Source organism: Lynx canadensis, chromosome A1 (assembly GCF_007474595.2).
Source record: "Lynx canadensis isolate LIC74 chromosome A1, mLynCan4.pri.v2, whole genome shotgun sequence".
Lineage (NCBI taxonomy): Eukaryota > Metazoa > Chordata > Mammalia > Carnivora > Felidae > Lynx > Lynx canadensis.
The window spans coordinates 48,475,936-48,496,406 of record NC_044303.2 but is presented as its reverse complement, the minus strand read 5'-3'; the positions used below and the strand labels follow the sequence as shown (position 1 = coordinate 48,496,406).

General features: G+C 37.6%; 1 protein-coding gene across 2 annotated transcripts in view; it reads left to right on the top strand.

Annotated features, from left to right (window-relative positions):
- Positions 1-20,471, top strand: part of KLF12 (Kruppel like factor 12) — a 432,669-nt gene that overhangs the window by 220,448 nt on the left and 191,750 nt on the right. The window lies entirely within an intron of this gene.

The window sequence follows — 20,471 nt, the reverse complement described above, 5'->3', positions numbered from 1 at the left end:
GTCTTTAGAACTATTCTAAGAAAATAAACTGAGAGTTCAAAATCTGTGGCCGATGAAAATTCCCCTCACAGTGCCAACCATAAAGCTGGAGAAAACTATAGCAACACTACAAACAATTATTTGGGACTGAGAATGGGGAAGAATACCCTTAGGCCACGATTTTAAATTTAAGAACAGAAATGGACTAAAAACAAGAAGAAGGGAAATACAATTTTATTTAACTTAGGAAAGAAAGGAAAAGTAGGTAAGCAATAAAGACTAAACTCCAAGATGTTCAAGGAGGGAGTGGATTCGGAGGGAAACTTAATAAGGGTCATTGAAGAAATGTAGGTAAGAGAAATGAAGTAAGACGAGGGTAAAACTGATTTTGCAGAAAGTTGTTGAAATAAAAGACAGGCAGGCAAAGAAGGTCTAGTTTATAGCTTTGTGGGGTCCTTTGAGAAGAAAAACAAAAATGAATCCAAAAACACTTCCTTGAATTAAAAGAAGATCTGCAGGTACATGTTGGAAGAAGTTTCCACCTGAGAGAGGGATGAGAATTCTGTCCTGGTAACAATAGAAGGAACGGATTCTTCCATTCGTACGTAGACTCAGAATGCTTCTTCCATTGGCCTGCTTGCTCATCACCAGCACAGACAGTCAAAAGCTGAATGAAATACAGACCAGGATTTGTAGGTGATGATTAAAATCATGGCAAACCCAAAGAACAGCCCAGGTTCCTACATCTGGGCTCTGGATCTCAAGTGCTGCAGCAGTGGGGTTTTCCTAGAATTATACCTAAGGATGTTCTCGAAGGAAAGCCTAAAATTATTGGCTAAATTCTAAGTTGATGGTTAAGTGATACGTAGGAAGGAGGCAATGTGAAGAAAGGAAAGCACTTGAAAATGCAAGATAGAAGTTCAACGGGGCATCAAACCCCGTGAGCTGAATATTGTTTCATCCTGGGCCTACCATGATGAGAAACGGTCACTGTGATTTAAGGGCTTGCAGCCTAGTGGAGAAGAGGGACGTGTGTCACAGAAGTGTGTGTTATGCTTGAGGAAAACGGGAGCTCAGCACAAAACCCAGCCTGGAAGGAGAGGAAGGAAGGTTACATGGAGAAGATAACTCATGAGGTGAGTATTGAAAGATCAGTCAAAGAAGTAAGGAAGTAGGGGAAGGATATTCATGTGACAGAGAGAGAAGGCACAGGGCCGCATACACCTTGGCATTGGAGGAGGAAGGTAAGACAACGAGGAAGAGTTAAAAGATTGAGTGAAGATAGAAATGTGTTGTATGAGTTAGTATATGGACTAGTTTTCTCCAGGGCTGCCTTAACAGATTACCACAAACTTTGTGTCTTGAAACAACAGTTGTTCTCTCACAACTCGGGAGTTTAGAAGTCCAAAATTAGAAGTGTTGGCAGGGCCATGCTCCCTCCGGAGCCTATATGAGAAAATCCTTCCTTACCTCTTTTAGCTTCTGCTGTTTGCCAGCATCCTTTGTGTTCCTTGGCAGAGGTATTACTTCAATCCGGGTCTCTGTCTTCTCCTTTTGTATGTCTGTCTGCGTCTCATTTTCTCTTTTAATGACACCAATCATACTGGGTTAAGGACCTGCCCTCCTCTAGTATGGACTTCATCTCAACTAACTACATCTGAAAAGACCCTGTTTCCAAATAAAATCACAATCTGAGGTATCAGAGGTTAGGATTTCAACGTATCATTTTGAGGGACACAATTCAAGCCAAAACAGGATGTTTAAGTTTGTATTTTTCTCTTGGGATTTGCTTAAAGGAAGACCACTCACTGCGAATTACCCTTGTGGCCTGATAAACCATGGTGAATTTTTAATGGCATATGGAAGAAAAATGAGCAAACTTCAACATAATGAACTGAGAAAAAGAACACTAGACATTAATAGCTTTAATAGCCCTTGTTAATTAAACAGTAGCATTTTTTTGAGAGGCTATTTTAGAAACTACCTTTAGGGAGTTATTGTGAAGGAACAGTAAGCAGTTGGGCCTTCAGCAGATCCTTACCTGAGGCAAAAAACAAAACACAGAACAAAAAAAACAAAAAACACTCATCCCAGACACACCCTACCCTAAATCATTGTACCTCATAGAACTACAAAAGAAATCAACTTTGGAGCAAACTGTAGGACTTCTGACATACAAACCAGAGTTTTATTTAAAAGGTTTTGTTTGCTTTGAAATAGGAGAGTTATAGAACGAAAGCATGAGCACAGTACACATTTCTGTGGTTCAAAGCATAGGGAATGCAAGTTTTGGTAGAGTGTTTGTACTGTGTCTCATTATCTGAATTTTTTTGTTGTTGTTTCTGTAATCCCGGATATCTATATCTATATATCTATATCTATATCTATATCTATATCTATAGATATATATACATATATATACATATATATATACATATATATATACATATAAATACATATATATACATATATACATATATACATATATACATATATATACATATATATCTATAGATATAGATATATTTAACATTCTAGGTACATTTAAAAAACTAATTTTTCAATTAGAATAAATGAATGAATACCTTCCACTTTATATAGAAATTCATTACATATGCACTTTTTCAAGAACATTTCTATGAACTAAAAAAACCATTCTTTTGGAAGTGTTTCTCTGTTGCTGACTGTAGGAATGTGTTTGGCTGTTAATCTGCTGGGTGCCTGGGCAGTGTTGAGGCCTCGAATAGCATTTAATTGCATCTTCAAAGATTAGCTTGCAAGTTCACTAAATTTATATTATTAGACTGGGACCATTACTTCCTTCTTAACATCTTAAATTGGCCTTGGGAACAAAAGTTGAAATAGCTTCCTAATGTAACTTTTTCATTTTAATAAGCCAAGAGATTTGTGAAAAATTCTCATTCATTTATGTACCACCATTATCTTATCCTCTTCTTTCTTATTAACTATTATAAGGTTATTTTTTAAGAGTGAAGAGTTTTAATTCATTGCCATAAAGTTCAGTATTCCCATTAGCTAAAAATTTTGTGGCCAAGATTCAAATCGCCTTACTACCAGTAGCAGAAAAATCTGTAGCTATAGCTTATTAAATAATGTAACATTTGCGTTTTGATTACAGAATTTTGCCCAGTATATTTAGACATTTGTTTATTAGAGGACCTGAGGACCAAAAGGCAGGACTAGATCTACTTTTAGTTCTATTGAATGTTCTACCCTGCCATCAGAGGCAAATACATGGATTCCAAAAACCATAGAACGTCTTCATTGTTGTCAGTTCCTGCCAGTTGTGTTTGAAGAATAATAATAAATAGATTGTGTTGATGTGGGGCATGCTCAGTAGCTGGGTTGGCTGGAAGAGACCTGGAACAAATGAGGAATCAAATGCTTTGGGATTTAATACTAGCCACACACCTCACTAACATGACCTGTGTGAGCTCCTGATCCCCCTTTTATAACTGGAGCTGGTGGTTTCTGTTTTCATCACATTGCCAAGCCTTTGGATGCACCCAAAGGAATAAACTTTGAAATCTTTCAACTTAAAAATGTACAAATTACAAAGAACTATACAAGTATAGGATGATGATATATAGAATATTGTGATGGAAAAGATTCTTGGAACAGTAGGTCAAGAAAATACCAAAAGGCTTTTGGAGCAAGCCATTTAAGAAAATCGTAAAAGAAACTTCCTTTAACTCATTTTTTAAAATTTATTTTATTTTATTGAGAGAGAGAGAGAACACAAGCGCACGAGTGGGGGAGGGGGCAGAGGGAGAGAGAGAGAATCTCAAGCAGGCTCCATGCTCAGCACAGAACCAGACATGGGGCTAGATCCAACGACCTTGGGATCATGACCTGAGCTGAAATGAAGAGTTGGGTGCCCAACTGACTAAGCCACCCAAGTGCCCCTAACTCATTTTAAGATAGGAAAATGGAGTCTGAGTGAGAGTAACCTCAAGTAGATGTATAGATAAACATCAGTATTCAAGTTTTTTCTTTTTTTGTTGGGTTTTTTTTTTTTTTTTTTTTTTTTGGACAGAAGTCAGTTCTGTGTGAGACATAACGGATGCTCACTGCATGCAGATTGATGATGAATGCCGGGCTGGATATCACAACTCAAAAATTCTTTACCTTGTGCTGGAAATGCTGCATCTGTCCTGTTAGAGCAGTCCACTTTACTTTGAGAAAATGGAATCTCTTCAGATACTACAAGTGGCCAGGATGGTAAGGGATTTGAAAATCATCCCATATAAACATAATTGAGGTAACAGAATATTTAGCTCACAGAGAAACAGACATATGAGAAGGTTCAACAGATTTTCATATTTTTGAAAGATTATTGTACATCTATTTTCTGCATATTTCGTTATATGTAGTTTGGAAGGTAGTATAAGTATGAACTTTGGAAGTTATAGGAAGTTGAGTTTGGCAACTATGAGGAAGCAAAAACCTGGTAACAAGTAGAATTGCTTGAACAACAAGATCCTCTTTCTGACAGGTGCTTTATGCTCTTTCATTGTGTTCAGAACAGAGTCTAGATGAACACTTTGTACAAATTTTACTTGAGATTCTTTGGTCTGGAAAGTTTGAAGGTGATCTTTTAAGTTTATCTCTGAATACTTTGTAATTCCATGAAAGATCTCACATGTAAGTCCTGGGTCTGCTGATCAAGGGCTTACTATTGGTCCATTTTCCCTTGCACCATGAGCTGTGTAGAAGTAAGCTTTGTGTGATCTCACTGTGTGGTCATGGCCACAGTGCTAGCACAGACTACTGCACCAGTGTTGCCATTCATTCATTTGTTCCTCCAGTGAATATTTTATTATGCTTCTACTATGTCCCAGACATTGTTTTAGGGAGTGAGGATAAAACAATGAAGTAAACAGTCTGTCATGAATTCACTTCTTGGGGAGTGAGGCAGACAGTGTAGATGTCAATAGCTAAATGTGTATCAGGTGGTGAGTGCTATAGAGAAAAATGAAAACATTGAAGGTAACTGAAGACTGATCAGGAGGGATGATTTGTAATAAGATGCATAGGCCTTTCTAGCAGGGAGATAATGGCTCTAAGACCTGAAAGATGTGGAAAGAGGTGGTGGAGTCAGCCAAGCAGATGTCTAGATGACATCAGTCCAGGCACGTGGGTAGCTAGTACAAAGGTCTGAAGGAGTGTGTTTTTATGTTGAAGTAAACACAAAACAGTAGAGAGGTACAATGAAGAGGTCATTGTGTCTGAGGTAGAAAAGCCATAGTGAGAGAGGTATGGGAAGGGATGTGACCAGAGAGGTTGGTGGTTGCTAGGAGAAAGGGAGGGGCCAGATACCATGGGTCATTGTCATCATTTTGGCTTGCTTTCTTTGGGGAAGCCTTTGCAGAACTCCTGTTCATGGGGGAGAAAGAGGCATTGAATGGCCAGCCAAGTGTAAATGAAGAAGAGCCTTGGATTTGTGATGGGGAAGCAGGTCTTTGCCATCCAGCACCTGGATGTCCTTCAGCATGTTCTTCTGGGTCTTGATGGTTTTTAATTTTAGGATTGAAATAGGTGACCTATAAAGATCTTTATGCTTTAAAAATTCCTTGAAGATCTGGGAAATACCAAATAAAATCTCTAAGAATGGAAAACACTGTTGAAATAAAATACGGAATGGAGAGGTTAAGAAGCAGATAAGTTGTAGCTAAAGAGGGGATTGGTGAATGGAAGAATATTTGTAAAAATTACCTAGAAGGCAATACAGAGAGGAAAAGAAATGGGAATAGAGAACATTGGGTGATTGAATGTACATGTTTTCAGACTTTGCAAAAGGGAGAGAACAGAGATAATAAGGGAGAATCATGTTGGCTGAGAATTTGTAGAGCTGGCTAACCACCTGAACTTAAAGATTCAGGTTATACAAAGTATCCCAGGTAGGATAAAGAAAAATATGAAAATGGCAGTATTTGTCAAGAAAATCTGTGTGTGTGTGTGTGTGGCATTTTGGGACTAAAAACTGGAGTTGGTGACAGCAGCTAAGAGTTGGGTTGTCATAGTGTAGTAGGGTCATTTGAATTAATGGTATAATGATGAAAATGCAGTTAGTACACATTTTAAATCAAATTCCAATGTGATAAATAAATGATCTGATATGATGGTAAAAGAAAAAAACTGAAACAGTGACTTTCATTCTGGATCTTATGACTAGAGCAACTGAATTAAGAGAACCTAGGAAGTTGAGACGAAATAATTGTGGGGAAAAGAGATGCTTCACTTTGGATAAATCAAGTTCAGGGGGGTAGTGGCAGCATATGGAAATGAAAATTTCATGAGGAGGATGCATCTTTATAAACATTAAAATTTTTTTCTGGTGTTTAATCCGAAGAAAAATATATTACACAACCCCAAAGTTTGTTTCGTTACCTATCCAGAGTTTAAGATACTACTTTCAGTGGAGGGTTTCAGCGTGTTCTCTGTTTTCTGTATGTATTGCAATGATGCAGTGAAAAGGGGACAATACAGTGTAAGTTCAGCAACTAAATTAATTGTGAATTAAATACCTGGAATTAGAAGTTTCTTTTAAACAGAAATTAACAATGGCAAGAGTACAAGAACTAATACTTGTAGAAATTCTTGGACTTGGGCACAGATAGTTTGGTTTTACTCCGCACTATGTATTTCTGAAGGTATTGTACTGTTACCTGCCCAGGTTACTAATTTAGCAATTGAACAGTTTACCATGATGGAAAGATATTTCAGCAGAGCCTCATGAAGATTGTAAAAAGCTTAGGACTGCCTCAGATTTCAGCTAGGTGAAAAAATAAAACCAACCAACCAACCAACCAAATAGAAACCCAAAGCCTTTTACTTGGACAGTAAAATAATAATTTGGAATTCAGAAGTGACTGAATAACGGAACGATGGAAAACTCCAGGTTAAATGTGAGTAATGATTGGATTCCTTTTGAAGGGAGGAAAAAAAAAACCCTTCAATATCTCTAAAATTGTGATATTTTTGTTCATAATATTGCATTACATAAGTATGTATTAAAAACAGGCGTAAAACCTTTATGTAATAGGTCTTGTATCACCATATAAATAAAACAGATAGGCAAATTAAATAAGATCAACATTTCAGAACTCTGTGAAATTCAAATTAATGTCACTTCTGTGATGGATGATGATTTTTTGCTGAATGTAAATCGCTGTCAACAAGAATGGCTCCTGACTGCTAAAGCACAGTTTGTTTTGAGTCTGACAATCCCGGGCTATGAATTCTGTGTATTCCTGTTAACGCTCCTCAATTTCAACTAGTGGAAACCATCATTATGACAACCATTATGGCTGTCATTTGGCCTATGCTTGGTCCATAGACATCACTCTTCAGTTTGCCTCCATTCCTTTCCCACTGAATTAGGCCCTGGACGTGAAAATTGTATCTTAACGTGTTGCTAGTATAATGGTAAACACCAGGTACAACTCTAAATCACAGGACAACCCTGTAATAAAGTAATCCAGATTATAGTTAAAGTAATTTTTAAGATCATCACTGAAATGAAGTGACAGAATTTTCTTAGAGATAGTTAGAATTTTTGACCTTATGCCATTTGTCCTCTTTGGACCCAGAATTCATAGGGAGCTCATAGAATGAAAATTAAACTGAGTGAATGATTAAAAAATACAAATAAGAAACTACCTTTCCTTCAGTTAGTGAGGTTGATAAAGTTAAATAGTGCCTTATTCTGTCCTCTCCAAAAAAATCCCTGCATTTCCTATACTGTATATCGAAAAATCCAAAGAAACAGGGTGCTTTAGAGATTTGGAGGAAATGATGGTTACGTAAATTAACTTGTACATCCCAGAAAACAAATTTGTGGCATTTGTGCTAGGAGGAAGTGTAAGGTAGTGGGTTTTATTAATGATCCTTAATAGCTATAATTAATGTGTAGAACCTTTATGTCTAGCATTTTTCCCCCAAAGTCCATGGTTGAGCTTATTTTATTTCTGATCTATTGAGTCTGCATTTCTAGCTTTGTCTTTGTCCATAACTGCTGTCCAGAGGTTTGCTTGAAGATCATTGATTGCATGTATTGTAATTGTCATTAGAAAATTCCTGGTTGTGGTCTTCCTTAATGTAGACCACTCCTTTATATTCTCTAGTATATCTTTAGCTTGACTTTGTTATATACTGAGTCCAAGAGCAGTGGGAAATTTTGAAACTCATGGGGCATTAGCTTTTTCACATACCCAATTGTTGAAATCCAGTTGACCTACGTATTGGAGAATTGTAAGACTTGAAATGTGGATAGGAACTTGAAACTTAAATAATTACACAGTCCTATTCTTGAATTTCACTTTAGATACAAACCCTATTATTCTTCATAATAACATGAATATGCTAGAAAGATGACCAGATTTTTATCCTTTCAGTGTACTTTCAAATATCATGTCAAATTTATCATTCCCTTTTATTTTCTTTGTACTGCTCTACTTAGAGACTTATCATGTATTTGTGGAATGCCATAATTAATACGACTCTAGACTCTGTGGTTAATTTTAGTGTTTATTGCCCATCTCTTGATGTGAAGATCACTTCATCACTCTCTCAGCATGTTCTGGCACACTCAAATGCCACACACAGACAGCATCTCTTTTTAAAAAATGGTATTGCTTTAAAAATTAATGTAGCAATTAGACATTGGCCAAGTGAGAGACTATCTTCTTTTAGATCATGTTACATAAAAACTCTTGTTAGTACAGATAAAAAGTATAAGGTCTTGATTTGTGGGCCAACTTTTTTGTTGAAGAAATTATTAAGATCGTTTTACAGTGGCACATGCAGAAGAGCTGATCTGAAGAAAGCAGCTGTATCCTATTAGGGATAAACTAATGGAAACTGTACAGATGGATGCCTTTGTGGTTTTCCAAAAGAAATGACATTAAAAAACAAAAACCTAAACCAAAGTCAGGGTCATATTTCTGCAGTGCACTTATTTTTAGGTTTCTTTTTGTGTAAGACTTTCGCCAATCCTAGTAATATCATCATCTCCCTGAAAGTAACTTAGGGCTGTATTGATGGGTTGGATCTTTAGTACTTACATAGGAATTATCTGTGAGAATAACATTAAGAGGATAGAAAGAATCTTTAATATTTTTGATTGAACAGTGAATCATTACGGTGTGCTGAGAAAGTTTCCTCACTGTGTGAAGAACATTTTAGAATGACATGTGTGGGTATTATGCTAAATAAAGTAACACCTAAAGTAATACCATAATGAAGTCCTGGAGAGAGCACAGACTAGAGAGTTAGAATTATTTTGCTTCTTGGCAGCCCTGTGTTCACGTCTGTGAACTTGGGCAAGTCACTTAATCTTCCTGAGCTTTCGTATCTGCTTCTGTAAAAATGGAAAGATACTTCACTTCCACCTCCTCCCATGGTAGTATTTTAGAAATGATTGAGAGAACGTATGTCAACGGGCCTGTTGTAATGCCTGAGAATCTTGAATTAAACAGCTTAGCTGTGTAAACTAAGAAACACAATGCCTATCTCCAAGTAGTTCCGGCATTAAAACTTTACACGCCCCCACCACCCCACTGTTTTTGAATCTCTTACCCTTCTAATTCTCTTTTCCATTCCTTCCCTCCTTACCTTCTCCCTGACCTACCGTCTGCATTTGGGGATCATAAAACTCCCAAGTAATTATATTTTTGTTATTTTGCTTTTTAAATTATCCTTTATATTTCATTAGAATTTTGTGTTCAAGTGGCCTTAAAAATATACACATTAAAATAAGCATTGTAGATCACTCAGTTCTATTTTGTATTCATGGTTCCAAAAGGTATCCCATACATTTCCACTGAAAGTATTTACAGGTACGTAAAATGAAATTGTATCTTTTAGCCATTAGTATGCCTCGGAGAGGTTCATTTGATTCTTTTAAAAACAACCTTTAAAATAATTATAAAACAATATTCCAGTCTCCCCACCCCCAATTAATGATTCTTAAAAGGTTTTTCATGTTTGGCTTTACAGGATGAGATTTAGTTCCCTGTTTTACAGGTGTAGCCGGTACCTTTACTTGAGGAAGCCCCTCACCCTTGAGCTTACAATGAAGAAGGGGGTATGGAGAATTCTTTGCTGATCCTTATTGCTTTGCTACATTATGGAAGTTTTCAATTGAGCCAAGGGAACAAGAACCCATTAGTCAGGGGCTGCTGTCACTGAGAAGATTTGTGTTCTCCATTTTGGGGAATGTTTTAGAACTGAGCACCACATATCATTTATAACCATCAGGACAGGGTGAGTTATCCTATAATTTGGGCTAATACATACCCCAGCGCCACACACACACACACACACACACACACACACGTACACCCCTAATAGCAGGTTAATGTGAAGGTAATGTTTCATACTGAGGACAAGGTGGCCTGAAGATATTTCTATGGCAACAGAAAAGCCCCTACAGATATCTGTCTTCTAAAGTTGCTGTCCTTTATTAGAGGCTGCCTGTTCTACAGACTGTAATTATCATTAGGTAGAGAAAAGGTTGTTGAACGTGGGTGGACCGCCTGACTGAAGCTTTCTGACTGATTTGTTTAGCACAGCTTTGAAAAAAATTCCAAAGGAATATTAAGAACCTGAGATCACTCTGCTACTTGTCTCTGTAGGTGAAGCCATAGCTAATTATAGGATGTTTGCCGAATGTGGATGAAGTTTGCGGGCAGACAACATAAACAGCAACACAAAAACACAATTAAGAGTGATCAGTCTATGTTAAACGATTTTTGTGTGTACGTAGTTCTACTGTTCAGAGAAATCCATTATTCCTTGTAGAGGAAAAGAGACTTCAATCACAACAGGCTTTGAATTAATCAAGTTGTCATTGGAGTGTTTTTCCAGGGCTAACAGTCTATGATTCAAAATTTATCTTCTGTTTTTACAACCAGGACTTAGAACTTCCAAGATTTTTCTTGGTTCTTGGCATACAATTTAAGGCAGATGGGCCAACAAAAATCTTACTCTGATTAGGACGTGTGTGGAGTGTTTTGTATGCCTGAGTTTATAGTCATGAGCAGTACATCTAGTAAGCCAATATAGTGTCCTTGCTAAAGGAAGAAAGTGTAGAAATTAGACTAATTTGGCCTCACAATTGAATTGTCTTTACTTTTTTTTTTCAAGAATGAGATTTCAGTTATATTGTTGCAAAACTCAATTTCTTGCTTATGTATGATTACTTTTTCTTAGAAGTCAGAAACTATGGTAGTTTCGGCATCATTAATCTGTGTACTTCCTGAGATTTTTTCATGAGTAATAATATAGTTGCAGAAGGCCTTTTTTGCATACAATGTAATTGCCTTATTAAGATATAAAACCCTGAATGATTTTCCCTGAAGTTTAAAATTATTCTATAATGTAATATTTTGGAAAAAATCTGTTAAAAGATTTAGGAGGTGTTCTCATATTTTGTAGGCATCTGTTTTGATTGTTGTGACCAGCAATTAATAAAACTTACTGGAAAGAGAGGTGATTAGAAACAAAAGGATTTGTCTGAGGATTAAGGAATAGCTTAAATTTTGTCTTTGATATGTGGAGGTCTAGCAAATCGTTGTCTCTGTTGGGTGGTTTACTTTCACGTGTGTGCTCAACCCCTTACAATGACAGATCTCTAACCATTACTGAACGATCTGAATTTGGTAAAGTATTAACATGAAATTTACATGTTTCCTGAGTCTCCTGAGCTCTCACTCCTATCCCCTAATTGATATCTCATTTTGAATGTTTTCTGTAACTTATTAGTGAATTTTAGTCATTTTATGAGAAAAATCTGGAGTTCAGTGTCATGCTGCTGCCTCCTCTCCAACTTTAAGCTCTTTTCTTTTGCAAATGGCTCAGAGGAGGGAAGTAAATTCTGTGTTTTTACTTCCTTCTCATTTGTCACCTTGGAATATATCTCAGGGTGGGGGAAGGAGGCAGTGTGGGCCTCTAGGGCATTTTCATTTCCTTCTTCTAATAGGTGGGAATGGGGGGTAGGAGGAAAGAGGCAATAATGAGAGGTGCTCCAGTTTGACCTGGCTCAGTCTTGTTCTTTACTGCTGGTGGCCTCATTTGACATGGAGTTCTCGATAAAGACGATGATCACTTTTATGGCACCTTCTCAGAGAACCTTCCAAAGCAGGGCAGCCATGTTTCCTTTCAGTCTGCCAATGGCGCATCGCTCCAGCACCCTCTCTGGGCAGGGTGCCGCTGGCTGTCGACTTCCTGAGCAACTCCGTAAAGTGGGACATCTGGTGCTAGCATGACGTTTTCTACCCCACCTCCCTTGACAGCTGCCATCAGAAGCATACCTCATGGCTGCTTCCTGCCGCAGTTGTCCTGCATGGCTGGATAGCTATTTTGAGGTGCTAGTCTGACTTCCTTCTGCATCGTCCCTTAATTCACAGGACTGTCACATATTGTAATGCCCAAAAGTAGGAGGGTAGGCTGTGTGCTCATGCCTCCCCCTTCTCTACCTGTTGGTTTCTCATTTCTATTTTTCCCATTTTTTGGATAGGTAGGAGAATAATCAGTAAGTGGATCACCTAAGTATATGTCTGGCCAAGGTTTGAGATATAAAATTTCCCTTTCTTGAAAGGGTTGTCATATTTACAATAGATTCTGTTTCTGTCCATCCCTTTTACCTCTGGTTAAATTGGTCCTTCTCCTTTCCCTACCCTGACAGCCTAGGCAGAGGACAAATGACTCCATGATTATCTCCTTTTTCTCCTAATTTTTTTCTTAAGAACTTAAGAAGTGGGCCAGACCCAGATTATGGTTATGAGTAGCAGCGCTTTTTCAGCCACATTTAAAAAAGCCCAGAGGGAATTGTCTGGCACTAGATATTTATGACTTTGTTTAAATAGGAAGTGGTTTATCTTTCTTTGTCTTCAGCTTGGGGTTAGTGGAGAAATCAAGTACAATAGAAAACATCCTACAGATATCCTAGAATAAAGTTCTTTTAAAAAGGGGGGGAGGGAGGGAGAGAAAAATATGTATTGCTGTTATTTGTATCTAAAAACTATTAATCTGATGACCACTTTTTAACATAGGTTAATTTACTCTTTGGACATCTTTTAAGAATTTATTGCATGCCAAGCACGGATCATATAAAAGAGGAATGAGATTTTTAGTAAGATGAAGGAAAGCACTTTAATAGGAAATATACATTAGGGAGAGCTGCTTAACCCAGATTTCGGAGGTGAAGTTCTTTCTCTTAGTGGAAGTGAAATTTAAGTAGATGACTAGAGGAGGAACAGGAGTTAGGCAGGTGGCAGGAACAGAGGAGAACAGTGTCCCCTGGCAGGGACCACCACCTTTACAAGGGCCCAGAATGAAGAGGGAACATGGAACCTTGAAGGGCCAGAATATTCAGAGTTTATAGGGCAAGTAGGAGCTGATAGGAATGGTATAATATAATTCTAGAGAAATAAAAGAAACCAGATCATGAGAAGAGGTTGAAAATTATCCTAAGAGATTTGGAGACCAAATGAAACACTTGAAGAAGAGGCATGGCATCACGAGATTTGTACTGTGCCATGACTGGTGGTATGTTGTGAGATTTGAGACTGAAGAGGACAAACGTCATGCTACCACCAGATGTCCCGCTTTATGGAGTTGCTCAGGAAGTCGCCAGCCAGAGGCACCCTGCCCAGCTGTTAAGTGAACAGCTTGTGCATGATCCATGTGGGATATGTTGGTGGCTTGGGATAGGCTGTTTTAGCTGAGTGACTTGAAGTAGACAAAGTAGAGAGCAATTTGGGGTGTGACGTAGTCAGCATTTGAAAACCAACAGCACGGGGGGTTGTTGAAGGAGAGGGAGGAGTCAAGAATGAGGCACAAATTTCTGCCCTGAGATGCCAGGTAGTTTGATATTAGTCTATACTGGGATAGAAGACTCTGGAGTGAGGAAGACCTGATTAGGGTGAAGAAGTTGATGGTTTTAGTTTTATACCTGAGTGGGATTGGAAGTACCCAAGAGTACTAAATATGGAGATGTCACATAGGCATTTGAGATACCAGCAGACCTCTGGCCTTCAAAGATAGCTTTTGCTTGGAAAGCTCAGTTCATTCCCAAAAGTGTTTGCTCCCGTAAAATAAGAATAAGGGGCCACTGGTCTTATTGGAATGTACTTGGGTTAGCAAAGTCAACTTTCATTTGAGGCAGTTTCCCCCCCCCCCCCATAACAATGGGGGGAAAACATTATTAAATGTTTTCAGTATCCTGCAAATTTGATATTCTCTCCTTTCACCACAGCTTAGAAATTTTAAGATGATTTTGCCCTGGGAAACACATTGGGAGCTCAAGTATGAGTATACATAAACTTTTCTACCCCGTGTCACTGACAGACATGCCAGATCTAAAAGTATCTATTAGTCTCACAGAGCTGGTGCATTTTGAGATTAGATATGAAATATGACACAAGCCTGTGCCCAGGAGAAGTACTTTTTGTATTATCAGCTTAGAAATTTTAACCTGATAAACCATAGATAAAATAAAGTAGAAGTCTTCACTTTTACAAATATTCCAGTCAGTGTCATTCCCTTGGGGAGAACCAACCGTTAGTCATTGTATTACAGCAGGAGAAAATGTGAGTCCATCATTCAGGGTCCATATTTATGGACTTCATGAATCTCCATGAACAAAAAGAGTTTTAGAGTTTTATGGTTTTAGGGTAAAGAACAAAATGTGACAAGAATTGCTAATTCTGAAAAAGAGAGCCTAGATTTAGAGAAATTCTTTTTTTATTGGTAATATAATTTATTGTCAAATGGGTTTCCATACCACACCCAGTGCTCATCCCAACAAGTGCCTTCCTCAGTGCCCATGACCCATTCCCCACCCCCATCCACCCTCAGTTTGTTCTTTGTATTTAAGAGTCTCTTGTGGTTTGCCTTCCTCCCTCTCTGTTTGTAACTATTTTTTTTTTTAATTTTTTTTTTCAACGTTTATTTATTTTTGGGACAGAGAGAGACAGAGCATGAACGGGGGAGGGGCAGAGAGAGAGGGAGACACAGAATCAGAAACAGGCTCCAGGCTCTGAGCCATCAGCCCAGAGCCTGACGCGGGGCTCGAACTCAGGGACCGCGAGATCGTGACCTGGCTGAAGTCGGACGCTTAACCGACTGCGCCACCCAGGCGCCCCAGTTTGTAACTATTTTTAACCCTTACCTTCCCCTGTGGACTTCGTTAAGTTTCTCAAGATCCATATATGAGTGAAAACATGATATCTATCCTTCTCTGACTGACCTATTTCACTTAGCATGGTACTCTCCAGTTCCATCTACATTGCTGCAAATGGCATGATTTCATTTTTTCTCATTGCCAAGTAGTATTCCATTATATATATAAACCCCATCTTCCTTATCCATTCATCAGTTGGTGGACATTTAGGCTCTTTCCATAATTTGGCTATTGTTGAAAGCACTACTATAAACTTTGGGGTACATGTGCCCCTATGCATCTGCACTCCTATATCCCTTGGGTAAATTCCTAGTAGTGCTATTGCTGGGTGGTAGGGTAATCCTTTCTTTAATTTTTTGAGGAACCTCCATACTGTTTTCCAGAGCAGCTGCACCAGCTTACATTCCCACCAATAGTGCAAGAAGGTTCCCATTTCTCTACTTCCTCGCCAGCATCTGTAGTTTCCTTATTTGTTCATTTTAGCCACTCTGACCAGTGTGAGGTGGTATCTCAGTGTGGCTTTGATTTGTATTTCCCTGATGATGAGTGACATTGAACATCTTTTCATGTGTCTGTTGGCCCTCTGAATGTCTTTTTTGGAAAAGTGTCTATTCATGTCTTCTGCCCATTTTTTCTGTGGATTCTTTGTTTTTTGGGTGTGGAGTTTGGTGAGTTTTTTGTAGATTTTGGATACTAGCCCTTTATCTGGTATGTCATTTACAAATATCTTTTCCCATTCCATCAGTTGCCTTTTAGTTTTGTTGATTGTTTCCTTTGCAGTGCAGAAGTTTTTATCTTGAGGTCCCAATAGTTCATTTTTGCTTTTAACTCCCTTGCCTTTGGAGATGTGTTGAGTAAGAAATTACTGTGGCTGAGGTCAGCGAGGTTGTTGCCTGCTTTCTCCTCTAGGGTTTTGATGGTTTCATCTCACATTTAGGTCTTTCATCCAAAATGGATGGTGTATGGTGTAATAAAGTGGTCTAGTTTCATTCTTCTGTATGTTGCTGTCCAGTTCTCTCAGCACCATTTCCTAAAGACACTGTCTTTTTTCCATTGGATACTCTTTCCTGCTTTGTCAAAGATTAGTTGGCCATACATTTGTGGGTCCAATTCTGAGTTCTCTATTCTATTCCATTGGTCTATGTGTCTTTTTTGTGCCAAATACCATGCTGTCTTGATGATTACAGCTTTGTAGTAGAGGCTAAAGTCTGGAATTGTGATGCCTCCTGCTTTGGTTTTCTTCTTCAATATTACTTTGGCTATTTGGGATCTTTTGTGGTTCCATACAAATTTTAGGATTGTTTGTTCTAGCTTTGAGAAGAATGCTGGTGCAGTTCTGATTGGGATTGCACTGAAGTGTAGATACTTTTGGGTAGTATTGACATTTTGACAATATTTATTCTTCCAATCCATCAGCATGGAATGTTTTTCCATTTCTTTGTGTCTTCTTCAGTTTCCTTCATAAGCTTTCTGTAGTTTTCAGCATACATGTCTTTTACCTCTTTGGTTAGGTTTATTCCTAGGTATTTTATGGTTGTTGGTACAACTGTAAATGAGATCAGATTCTTTATTTCTCTTTCTGTTGCTTCATCATTGGTGTGTAAAAATGCAACCGATTTCTATACATTGATTTTGTATCCTGCGACTTGGCTGAATTCATGTATCAGTTCTAGGAGTCTTTTGGTGGAGAAATTCTTACTAGACATTGAAACGCTTCAAGAAAGATGTGGATTAGATGGGGATGAAAACTATAAGATCTACTTTATGCTGTTGTAATGATTTTTATGTCAACTACTTTTTCATAGATTAAGCTGAATATGCCACACTTCTACTATCAGCTTTTTGTTATATGTTAGTCACAGTCTTGGAGGTTCTTGCTTCTGTAGAAGGTTCAACAGTCATCCTCAGCATATTGTATTCAGAAACTATTAATTCCCTTCCGTCACATCTGCTTTGCTTTTGTTCTCGGTGTGACAGTTTGATTTTATCAGAAATTGTATCTCATCCAAAGATTTAAAATCAGCTAATTGGGGACTATTTGTCCACTGTAACCTACTCTCTGAGTTACAAGGAACGTAAAAGAGGCAACGCGTCTTGCCTTATAGCAAATAATTTTGATTCTACTTCTTTTGAATGTGAAGTACGCTTGGAACATGATTCCTCAGAAACCCATCTTCTGTTGTAGCCATTTTGTATTCTTCCCTTTTATAGAATCCTGTGGTAATTTCTCACTGACCTATTTCATTATGAAAAAACTTGGGATCTAGGGCTGAAAACCTTGCTACATCAGTGTGCCTTATTCTCCATTCCAATAAGATAGTCCTTTACTGCTTTCTGTCCTTCATTCTTCTCTGGCGTATCCCTTACACTCCTCCTGTGCCCTGGGTACCGCCAGCCGGTCTTTGACACATGGCTCTTAATTCCCTCTGTAACCTTTCTCTTCAGTGTCAGCATTACCAACTGCCTACTGTGAAAATAGTAGGATGGTTGGTATAGATCAAGGAAGTAATTTCCTTTTCTAATATTTCAGGTCTTAATTATACTTTCATATGGGAAGAGTTCCATTGCCCAGACCAAAGAGGCAGTAGAATAATTATGGCATGTGAAAAATATTACCTGGTTGGCAGGATGAGGTCTTGGCCTAAGACTACTAGAGACTTCTGCATACTGTTAGAAAAAATGACTTGACTCTGGGTTTCGGGTGATTTTTTTTTTTTTTTTTTTTTTCACTGTATAATGAGAGCAAAAGAATTCTAAGTTCTTTAGCAGTTCTAGGATATATAAAAATAAATTCCTTTATGACACAGAAGTTAGGCTTTAAGTAACCTCAGCCGTTTAGAATAGCTCTGAATCTGGAAACTGAATAAAAGCAAGGATTTGGCAGCAAAGAAGAAGCTTCTCATTATCCAACGGTGATGGAACTAGTGAAGAAATGTTGAAGAACCACAGATACAACTCAGGCTGTGACTGCGTGGTTCGTAAACAGAGGAATAACCACAGAGAAAGAAAGAAATACTTTTGTTGGCTGACTTTACCATAATGCCAAGACATCTTGGATATAGGCCAAGAAATATAGGAGGATTAAGAGGAAAAGGAGCCAGAAGAATGAATAAAAAGGAAATCCATTGTTAAATAAAAAGAACTATTACTCTATAATCCTCTCAATAAATTCTGACATTTAATAGAATTCAACAGCCATTCCATATAAAAATACTGAAAAATGGAACTTATTTAATATTAAAACAGGAACTTCTTCTAACCAATAGTCATCATTATGTTTAATGGACGAAAACCAAGAAAGTTTACATCAAAATCAGAAAACAACCTATTAGCATAATAATAGTAGTAATTTTTCTTCTTCTTCTTCTTTTTCTTGTTCTTGTTCTTCTTCTTCTTCTTCACTGAATTTTTATTATTATTATTATATTTTGTTTTAGAAAACCTACTCAGTGTATACATGGAACACAAAGAGTAAGCAGTTGATATACTTAGATAAATAATTTAATATTTTAAGAGAAAGTGAGTATCTCAAATTGAAGAAAAACAGTGGTTAGAATTAAATGAATTTAGTAAAGTAAGGGTGCTTAAGGGAATAGCACGTCTAAGCTTCATTAATAACTAAATTAAAAATATAATGGCATTTATGGTAGCAACCTATTATGAACTACCTAGCGATAAATTTTAAAAGAATAAAAAATGCAATGAAGTTGGGGGTGGGGGGGGGTCAAGAGAGTCTTTTAGATCCCCCATAAGCTCTAAAGACTATACTCGGTATGCTCCTTATAGGGCAGTATTTCATTGCCAGTGTGGTTAGGCATATGTATACATAAGTTGTGCCCTGGTACATACTTGTGTCTGTGGTTTGTATACATCTGGAAAGTGAAGGCAGTTTTACAGATTTTTGAGACTTGAAGTGCTAATTAGCCATTACTGAAGTCTGAATGCTTCTTAGCATTATCCATTCTGTTGCAAATTATCTTTTCCAAGAAATTTAGCCAATGGGAGGCATTGGCAGACAAGTAGAAAGACTAAAGGAATGGGGAAACCAGGGGTTCTCTCTCTCTCTTTTACTTGGGCAGCATTTTTTAGCAGTGGCTGGCTCTTGTCTCCCAGCTCCTGGGGCAGTCTCTACTGTTGTTCCAGTTCCATTCAGATGAAGCCAGCCTTGGATACTTAAACATCATCTCTTCCTTTGTCTTTCCAGTTCTTGGGATGAGACTGGCTTTGGGGGCTTTTGTTGTTGTTCACATGGGTTGCTTTACTGTTCTCCTTTTGGTTTCTCAGCTCTCTTGTCACCTGTATTACATTTACTCTGTTTAAATACCCAGCATGGCACCTGTTTCTTTTTTTTTTATCGAGTTCTTATTTAAATTCCAGTTAGTTAACATATAGTGTAATATTGGTTTCAGGGGTAGAATTCAGTGATTCACTTACATATAACACCCAGTGCTCATCACAACAAGATGGCACCTGATTTACAGAAGTGCATTAGTGTATTCATTTCTTTTTTGTAAAAAAAAAAAAAAAAATCTATATAAAACACTGTCTGGCCCGTAGTAAACACTCAATATTATTAATTGGTTGAATTCTGAAACAGTGAGGCTTAGGAAAAATGAACTGAGCAAATTATTTTCAGATATTCAGTCAACTAAAGCTAATGAAAAGATCTGTGCACCATACCCATAATTAAATTAGATCACATGGATTGTGTTTGTTTAGTCATTAGAAAAGAGATTGGAAGGTGCCCCTCTCTCTGACCCAGTGCTAATTGGAAGAGTAATGCAGAGGTGTGGGTCATGGATTTTTTGAAGTGTGCTGCTTCAAAATAAGATGTTAGGACGTCAGCTTTGGGGCTGAAGAGCAGTCAGCAAAATAGGAACAACTAGAGTTTTTTGTGTGGTTTATTTTATTTTATTTATTTTCAAAGTTCTTTCCCAAACACTGTATTGTCTGAACACATTTACATTGGCAGCAAAACTGGTTTATTTCAATTTTCCCTCTATTTTTTATTTTAACAAAAGCAATGTATTCTTATGATAAGAAAAATTCAAAGAAGGTTGTGGCCAAAAATAGTAACTTCACCCCCCTCACTACCAAGGTAGATAGTGCCTTATACTGTCTTTTTATTTTGCAACTTTTTTTTTTTCCTGAAGATTACTTGGACATCTCTCTAGCAATTCACAACCCTAAGCCATTTTCTTTTCTTTTCTTTCTTTTCTTTTCTTTTCTTTTCTTTTCTTTTCTTTTCTTTTCTTTTCTTTTCTTAAGTTTATTTATTTTGAGA